General features: G+C 44.2%; 2 non-coding genes across 2 annotated transcripts; both read left to right on the forward strand.

Annotated features, from left to right (window-relative positions):
* Positions 1-223: 223 nt before the first annotated feature.
* Positions 224-402, forward strand: LOC117149142. The gene has a single exon (XR_004460066.1). It is a non-coding gene; the product is annotated as a 5.8S ribosomal RNA (ribosomal RNA).
* A 395-nt stretch (positions 403-797) lies between these two features.
* LOC117149145 lies at positions 798-4,759 on the forward strand. Its single transcript, XR_004460069.1, has one exon. It is a non-coding gene; the product is annotated as a large subunit ribosomal RNA (ribosomal RNA).
* Positions 4,760-9,624: the final 4,865 nt, after the last annotated feature.

Consider the following 9,624-nt stretch of genomic DNA (forward strand, 5'->3'; position numbering starts at 1 on the left):
GTTAATGTTTTATATAAATTTTGCAGTATGTGTCACCCAAAAGCAAACCATAACCAGATTTTTATGATACATAATGCTTATATGAAACTAAGACATATCGCAACATTTATTTTTAGGTATAAAAATAAATTTATTGAAGGAATTGATATATGCCAGTAAAATGGTGTATTTTTAATTTCTTTCAATAAAAACAATATTGATATTATATAAAAATGAATTATAAAACTCTAAGCGGTGGATCACTCGGCTCATGGGTCGATGAAGAACGCAGCAAACTGTGCGTCATCGTGTGAACTGCAGGACACATGAACATCGACATTTTGAACGCATATCGCAGTCCATGCTGTTATGTACTTTAATTAATTTTATAGTGCTGCTTGGACTACATATGGTTGAGGGTTGTAAGACTATGCTAATTAAGTTGTTTATAAATTTTTTATAAGCATATGGTATATTATTGGATTAAATAATGATTTTATTCATAATATTAAAAAAGAAATGAAAAACATTATCTCACATTTGAATGTGAAAAACGAAGAGAAATATTTTCTTTTTCAATCAAATAATACTGAGAAATGTCTAGCATAAAAAATTGAAATATTTTTCATCTAGAATTGTCTCTTATTAATGATTCGGAAAAAGAAAAATCTTGGTTTTGTTATTATTCTTCGTTGGTTCGTTAAATGGATAAAAAATAACTTTGCTTACAAGAACTATTGGAACTATTTATAACGAATTTAATTGATTGTTTTATCATTTATATATAAAGAATTTATGGCAAAAAATAGTTATATATACAACCTCAACTCATATGGGACTACCCCCTGAATTTAAGCATATTAATTAGGGGAGGAAAAGAAACTAACAAGGATTTTCTTAGTAGCGGCGAGCGAAAAGAAAACAGTTCAGCACTAAGTCACTTTGTCTATATGGCAAATGTGAGATGCAGTGTATGGAGCGTCAATATTCTAGTATGAGAAATTAATGATTTAAGTCCTTCTTAAATGAGGCCATTTACCCATAGAGGGTGCCAGGCCCGTATAACGTTAATGATTACTAGATGATGTTTCCAAAGAGTCGTGTTGCTTGATAGTGCAGCACTAAGTGGGTGGTAAACTCCATCTAAAACTAAATATAACCATGAGACCGATAGTAAACAAGTACCGTGAGGGAAAGTTGAAAAGAACTCTGAATAGAGAGTTAAACAGTACGTGAAACTGCTTAGAGGTTAAGCCCGATGAACCTGAATATCCGTTATGGAAAATTCATCATTAAAATTGTAATATTTAAATAATATTATTAAGAATAATGTGCATTTTTTCCATATAAGGACATTGTAATCTATTAGCATATCCCAAATTTATCATAAAATATAACTTATAGTTTATTCCAATTAAATTGCTTGCATTTTAACACAGAATAAATGTTATTAATTTGATAAAGTGCTGATAGATTTATATTATTACAGAGCGTTAATTTTTCGGAATTATATAATGGCATAATTATCATTGATTTTTGTGTTTATTATATGCTCTTGTATGATTAACAATGCGAAAGATTCAGGATACCTTCGGGACCCGTCTTGAAACACGGACCAAGGAGTCTAACATATGTGCAAGTTATTGGGATGTAAACCTAATAGCGTAATTAACTTGACTAATAATGGGATTAGTTTTTTAGCTATTTATAGCTAATTAACACAATCCCGGGGCGTTCTATATAGTTATGTATAATGTATATTTATATTATTTATGCCTCTAACTGGAACGTACCTTGAGCATATATGCTGTGACCCGAAAGATGGTGAACTATACTTGATCAGGTTGAAGTCAGGGGAAACCCTGATGGAAGACCGAAACAGTTCTGACGTGCAAATCGATTGTCAGAATTGAGTATAGGGGCGAAAGACCAATCGAACCATCTAGTAGCTGGTTCCTTCCGAAGTTTCCCTCAGGATAGCTGGTGCATTTTAATATTATATAAAATAATCTTATCTGGTAAAGCGAATGATTAGAGGCCTTAGGGTCGAAACGATCTTAACCTATTCTCAAACTTTAAATGGGTAAGAACCTTAACTTTCTTGATATGAAGTTCAAGGTTATGATATAATGTGCCCAGTGGGCCACTTTTGGTAAGCAGAACTGGCGCTGTGGGATGAACCAAACGTAATGTTACGGTGCCCAAATTAACAACTCATGCAGATACCATGAAAGGCGTTGGTTGCTTAAAACAGCAGGACGGTGATCATGGAAGTCGAAATCCGCTAAGGAGTGTGTAACAACTCACCTGCCGAAGCAACTAGCCCTTAAAATGGATGGCGCTTAAGTTGTATACCTATACATTACCGCTAAAGTAGATGATTTATATTACTTGTGATATAAATTTTGAAACTTTAGTGAGTAGGAAGGTACAATGGTATGCGTAGAAGTGTTTGGCGTAAGCCTGCATGGAGCTGCCATTGGTACAGATCTTGGTGGTAGTAGCAAATAATCGAATGAGACCTTGGAGGACTGAAGTGGAGAAGGGTTTCGTGTGAACAGTGGTTGATCACGAGTTAGTCGGTCCTAAGTTCAAGGCGAAAGCCGAAAATTTTCAAGTAAAACAAAAATGCCTAACTATATAAACAAAGCGAATATAATACACTTGAATAATTTTGAACGAAAGGGAATACGGTTCCAATTCCGTAACCTGTTGAGTATCCGTTTGTTATTAAATATGGGCCTCGTGCTCATCCTGGCAACAGGAACGACCATAAAGAAGCCGTCGAGAGATATCGGAAGAGTTTTCTTTTCTGTTTTATAGCCGTACTACCATGGAAGTCTTTCGCAGAGAGATATGGTAGATGGGCTAGAAGAGCATGACATATACTGTTGTGTCGATATTTTCTCCTCGGACCTTGAAAATTTATGGTGGGGACACGCAAACTTCTCAACAGGCCGTACCAATATCCGCAGCTGGTCTCCAAGGTGAAGAGTCTCTAGTCGATAGAATAATGTAGGTAAGGGAAGTCGGCAAATTAGATCCGTAACTTCGGGATAAGGATTGGCTCTGAAGATTGAGATAGTCGGGCTTGATTGGGAAACAATAACATGGTTTATGTGCTCGTTCTGGGTAAATAGAGTTTCTAGCATTTATGTTAGTTACTTGTTCCCCGGATAGTTTAGTTACGTAGCCAATTGTGGAACTTTCTTGCTAAAATTTTTAAGAATACTATTTGGGTTAAACCAATTAGTTCTTATCAATTATAACGATTATCAATTAACAATCAATTCAGAACTGGCACGGACTTGGGGAATCCGACTGTCTAATTAAAACAAAGCATTGTGATGGCCCTAGCGGGTGTTGACACAATGTGATTTCTGCCCAGTGCTCTGAATGTCAAAGTGAAGAAATTCAAGTAAGCGCGGGTCAACGGCGGGAGTAACTATGACTCTCTTAAGGTAGCCAAATGCCTCGTCATCTAATTAGTGACGCGCATGAATGGATTAACGAGATTCCTACTGTCCCTATCTACTATCTAGCGAAACCACAGCCAAGGGAACGGGCTTGGAATAATTAGCGGGGAAAGAAGACCCTTTTGAGCTTGACTCTAATCTGGCAGTGTAAGGAGACATAAGAGGTGTAGAATAAGTGGGAGATATTAGACCTCGGTTTGGTATCGTCAATGAAATACCACTACTCTTATTGTTTCCTTACTTACTTGATTAAATGGAACGTGTATCATTTCCTAGCCATTATACGGATATATTTATTATATCTTATGGTATTGGGTTTTGATGCAAGCTTCTTGATCAAAGTATCACGAGTTTGTTATATAATCGCAAACAAATTCTTTAATAAAACGATGCATTTATGTATTTTTGATTTGAAAATTTGGTATAACTCCAATTACTCAGGTATGATCCAATTCAAGGACATTGCCAGGTAGGGAGTTTGACTGGGGCGGTACATCTCTCAAATAATAACGGAGGTGTCCCAAGGCCAGCTCAGTGCGGACAGAAACCACACATAGAGCAAAAGGGCAAATGCTGACTTGATCTCGGTGTTCAGTACACACAGGGACAGCAAAAGCTCGGCCTATCGATCCTTTTGGTTTAAAGAGTTTTTAACAAGAGGTGTCAGAAAAGTTACCATAGGGATAACTGGCTTGTGGCGGCCAAGCGTTCATAGCGACGTCGCTTTTTGATCCTTCGATGTCGGCTCTTCCTATCATTGTGAAGCAAAATTCACCAAGCGTTGGATTGTTCACCCATGCAAGGGAACGTGAGCTGGGTTTAGACCGTCGTGAGACAGGTTAGTTTTACCCTACTAATGACAAAACGTTGTTGCGACAGCATTCCTGCGTAGTACGAGAGGAACCGCAGGTACGGACCAATGGCACAATACTTGTTCGAGCGAACAGTGGTATGACGCTACGTCCGTTGGATTATGCCTGAACGCCTCTAAGGTCGTATCCGTGCTGGACTGCAATGATAAATAAGGGGCAATTTGCATTGTATGGCTTCTAAACCATTTAAAGTTTATAATTTATTTTATAAACGACAATGGATGTGATGCCAATGTAATTTGTAACATAGTAAATTAGGAGGATCTTCGATCACCTGATGCCGCGCTAGTTACATATAAAAGCATTATTTAATACAATGACAAAGCCTAGAATCAATTGTAAACGACTTTTGTAACAGGCAAGGTGTTGTAAGTGGTTGAGCAGCTGCCATACTGCGATCCACTGAAGCTTATCCTTTGCTTGATGATTCGATAAATAAATGATTTTTCCTGTAGCCAAACAAACACCTCGTCATCAATTTAGTGACGCATATGATATTGTCCCTATCATATAATTTTTGATATAAAGACTTTAAAGAATTATATCAAGTTGCCAAATACCTCGTCATCAATTTAGTGACGCATATGATATTGTCCCTATCATATAAAGACTTTAAGGTTGCCAAATACCTCGTCATTTAGTGACGCATATGATATTGTCCCTATCATATAATTAATATAAAGACTTTAATGAATGTCAAGTTGCCAAACACCTCGTCATCAATTTAGTGACGCATATGATATTGTCCCTATCACATCAAGTTGTCGTCATCAATTTAGTGACGCATATGATATTGTCCCTATCATATAATTAATATAAAGACTTTAATGAATTGTGTCAAGTTGCCAAACACCTCGTCATCAATTTAGTTTTTTTTTTTTTTTTTTTTTTAGCGTGCGTTTTTTTATTTAAAATCTGTCCTAGTGGACAATAATTAAATGGTTTTGCGGGGGAACATTAGCTTAAGGGATACTATTGTACATGTATTTGTGGCGGGTTTTATATGTGTTGTCTATTGTTGTGGAAGATCGAGAGGGTGTCTCCTCATGAGACGTCTGCTTGTTTGGCTATTGTCTAACAGGTTGGTGGCGAGGTGGTTAGGGTGGTTTTCGAGCCTTTTCAGGTATCTCTCGCTGAGCCTGGAGATTTCATCAGCGACTTGTGGGATTCCAAGTTCCCTATGTATGGCGACATTCTCGTGGTAGGATGCGCATTACAGGCAATTCTCAAGCACCTATTCTGGAACCGCTGTATACGCAGGCGATTCGTGTGGCTTGCCGTGCCCCATAGCTGTATCCCGTAGGTCCAGATGGGCTTGAGAATTGCCTTGTACACCAGGATTTTGTGGTTCTGCCTTAGCTTGGACCCTCTCCCAATAAGCCAATGCATCTGCCTCAGACGCGCATCGGCCTGTATGCGTTTGCTGACGATGTGGGGACGCCAAGTGAGCCTGCGGTCCAGGGTAAGTCCTAGGTACTTGGGTGCGGGTGCGTTGGGAATGATGACTCCGTTTAGCGTGACCGGTGGGCAGTCTCCTCTCCTTAGTGCAAATGTTGTTTGGGTAGATTTTCCGCGTTCACTACGATGTTCCACCTGCTGAGCCAGGGATGTAGCGCGTCCATTTGCCTTTGGATTGTTTCGGAGGCTTCTCGTGGGTCGGATGAGGAGGCGAGGAAAGCCGTGTCATCTGCATAAGTCGCTATAGTTAGGTTCCTGGAGGGGATTATGGGAAGGTCTGTGTAAAGGGTGTACAGTATTGGTCCGAGCACACTGCCTTGCGGAACTCCAGCTCTGATCAGTCTGGGTAGGCTTATTGCACTTCCGCATCTGACTTGGAATGCTCTTCCCTCAGTGTAGGATTTGAGGAGGGTAAAATGGGGGCTTGGGAGGTAGGATTTGAGTTTATGGAGGAGTCCAGGATGCCAAACTCTGTCGAATGCCTGCTTCACGTCGAGCATTACAGCGCAGCAGTATTTCTTTTGCTCGAATGCCTCGAGGATCCGTTCGACTAGCCGGTGGCATTGCTCTGGTGTTCCGTGGGAGCGCCTGAAGCCAAACTGGTGATCGGGGATCAAACCAGCCTCATCCAGTACTGGCAATACTCTGCGCAAAAATACTCTTTCGAGTATTTTGGAGAGGATTGCCAGCAAACTAATCGGACGATAGGAGGCGAGATTGGCTTCAGGCTTACCAGGCTTGAGGAGGACAATAACCTCTGCTCTTTTCCACTCTTCCGGGAAGTACCCTAGCCGGAAGCAGCTGTTGTAAATGCTGGCCAGCATTTGTGTGCAGCGGAATGGGAGCATTTTTAGGGCCGCCGCATCTATACGATCCAGGCCTGGAGATTTGTTGTTCTTCAGTAGAGCAATCTCCTGCGCAACTTCCTCAGGGTCGACTGGTTCCAACGGGGGACCGGGAGAGCTTGGGCTATTGAGAAACCGGGCTGTTTCAGCATGTTCTTCGGCAGTGCAGCAGTCGAACGGAGAGAAGGCGTTGTAAAGGTGTTCGGCGAAAGCTTCTGCTCTTTCAGCATCCGAACGGCACCAGGATCCATCTGCTTTGCGCACTGCGGAAACCTTTTTGGCTGGTCGTTTAATGTGGCGGGTGACGTTCCACAGATTGTGGTCTGGGTCCCCGGGAGAGAGTTCCTCGAGGAATCTGAGGAAGGAGTCCTGGCGTAGGCTGGAGATCTTGTCCTTCAACTCCTTTGTGGCGTGATTGAGCGCGCTGTTTTGTCTCTTGGATTGCGCGTCAAGAACCAAACTCTCCTGAGACGCCTCTTCTCAGTCACGAGTGCCGCAATTTCCGGGGACCAGAGGTGGAGGTCCCTGCTAGGTGTTCTCGCAGTCTTTGGTGGCGGTGGGCTTGCGAATTCCGCAGCGTTTTGCATCTGCCTGGTGAGATTCCCGATAGCTTCATCAATGTTCCTGGTGTGTTGAGGATGGGGTTCGGATTGACGGTGGAGAGCATCCAGGACGCGAACTTGGCGGCGTCGGTATATTTTCCAGTGAGCCTTCTGAGCGGGGTTTTCCTGAGGACTGGCGTGTTGATTAGCACGTTTATTGCACAGTGGTCTGACAGGAGATCAGCATTTGTTGTGCAGCTGATCTTCGCATGCCCTATGCCTTTCGACACAGCAAAGTCCAGTAGGTCTGGAGTCTTGAGGGGATTCGTTGGCCAGTGAGTGGGCTCGCCAGTGGAGTGGCAGTCCAGTCGGGCGTTGCAGGTACCCAAACAGAGTTTTCCCTTTGGGGTTGTTGGCGCGCGATCCCCACCAAGAATGTTTGGCGTTATAATCTCCAGCTGCTATGAAGCGGGGCCCAAAATGCTCGAAGAACTCACTGAGTGAGATGCTGTTATGCGGTATCTGGGGGGAAAGTAGACCGCTCCAATGTCTAAATCTCCTTGCGGGCTGACAATCCTGATGACAGGACATTGTGCCCAGTCTTGCTGAAACGCGGGCAGCTCTAGGTATTGAATACCGCTCCTGATGAGGATGGCTGCTCCACCGCGTGCTCTGCCAGAAGGATGGTCTGCATGGATGAGGTCATATCCGCTGATATTAAAGTGGGATCTGGGGGAGAAGTGGGTTTCGGCTACGAGTAGGATATCGATCTGGTGGGTCTTCAGATGGTGCTCGACTTGGCCTTGCTGTTCTGCAGGCCGTTCGCATTCCAGACGACTAGGTGGAGCTTTAGTTGCATGACTTGCTGTTGAGAATGGTGGCCACCAGCTGTGTCATCTGGGTGAACATGCGCTCCATCATCCTTTCCATCATTCCTTCCATGCGAGCGAACATCGCTTCTATCTGACCGGAGTGTGGGTTTCTGTTTGGGTTTGGACTGGGGTTGTGGGATTCTGCGGTGCTGCGTGCACTCCGTTGAGGGCGTCTCGGTAGCTCCTGCCAGAGGTGACGTTTGGTGATGCCACGGGCGGCGCCTTGTTAGCATTAGCGACGGGCCTTGTTTTCGGAGCAGCGAGTGCTTTGGCCCTTTTGTATGCAGGGCATCCCTTGAAAGACGCAGGATGGTCCGCCTGGCAGTGGAAGCAGCACGCTTTGTCGTCCTCCCTCTTCTCACATGCCCTCGATTCGTGAGGGCCTCCACACTTTACACATCGGTATTCCAGGAAGCAGTAACGCTGTGTATGACCGAATCCTTGGCACCTGAAGCATTGAGGCACGTCGTTGAACTTCTGCGGCGGTTCAATGGTTACTACCGACCTGCAGATCCGCTTGACTTGGTAGACGTCTTTGTTGTTGCTGGAAGGCTCCAGGTTGGCGAAGAATATTCCCAGCGGTTCTTTAGTTCTTCTGCCAATGGGATTGTGCAGATCTCTAACAGCGTGCCCTTGTCTGCGAAGGTCTTCAATGATTTCCTCACGATCGGTGGAGTGGTGGAGTCCTTTGATGACAACCTTGTATGCACGTTCATCTTTCGGCTGGAAAGTCCGATGCCTCTTGTTTTGGGCCACAAGTTGGAGACGCAGAGCTGTATAGGACTCTTTGTCCGGCATCATGACACGTACGTTGTTGCCATTCACGGTCTTGTAGGTAAAATTGTTCTTCGGGCCTACAAGAGTCGTGATCATCTTGACGAGTGCCGAGATGTTGGTCACATCGGGGATAAAAATCGGAGGTGGCTTGATGGTCTTCGGGGTGGGCTTTGGTTTCTCGGGGGTCTTGGGCTTGGAATCGTCTTTAGGTCCGGGTTCGTCATCAGAGCTCTCTTGGTCGTACTCGTCTTCTTCGGTCGAGAGTAAAGCGAAGGCGTTGTTGGCGAGCTTCTTGCGCAGAGCTGCGCTAGTGCTTGGCTTATCTTCCAGCTCCTCTCCCTGTGCTTTCTTTGCCGGTTTTCGCTTTATCTCGCCCGGCTCTGTATGCGAGGTGCTTCCCTCGCTGCTGGAGCTGCTCTTGCGTGTTCTCAGAGCCTTTTTGCGTGGTGTTGTTCCAAGCTTGTGGGTGCGCGGGGGGGCCTGCCAGTCCATCTTCTCCAAAGTTGATAAGGAGTGAGGAGGGGGGGGGGGGAAGCTGGGCACCGTAAGCCGGTGAGCCAGGCAGCACGTGGCTGCTGCTTTGCAATTATACCGCTGCTTCGAGCACTGGGTTTTTTGCGCTGATAACACGCACACTCGGGTGTGCGATGGTGTTAGTGCGAACTACCGTTAGGTACGTTGGCTGGGCCAATCAAAACGCGCGACAAGATCACGCGACGCGAAGTGGCTGGGCACAAGTAACGGGACTTACAACTGTGAACAATTTGCTAACAATTTGCTGTCGATCCGCAGGCACGTCTGCA

Source organism: Drosophila mauritiana, unplaced genomic scaffold (assembly GCF_004382145.1).
Source record: "Drosophila mauritiana strain mau12 unplaced genomic scaffold, ASM438214v1 U_164, whole genome shotgun sequence".
In the NCBI taxonomy this organism is placed as follows: domain Eukaryota; kingdom Metazoa; phylum Arthropoda; class Insecta; order Diptera; family Drosophilidae; genus Drosophila; species Drosophila mauritiana.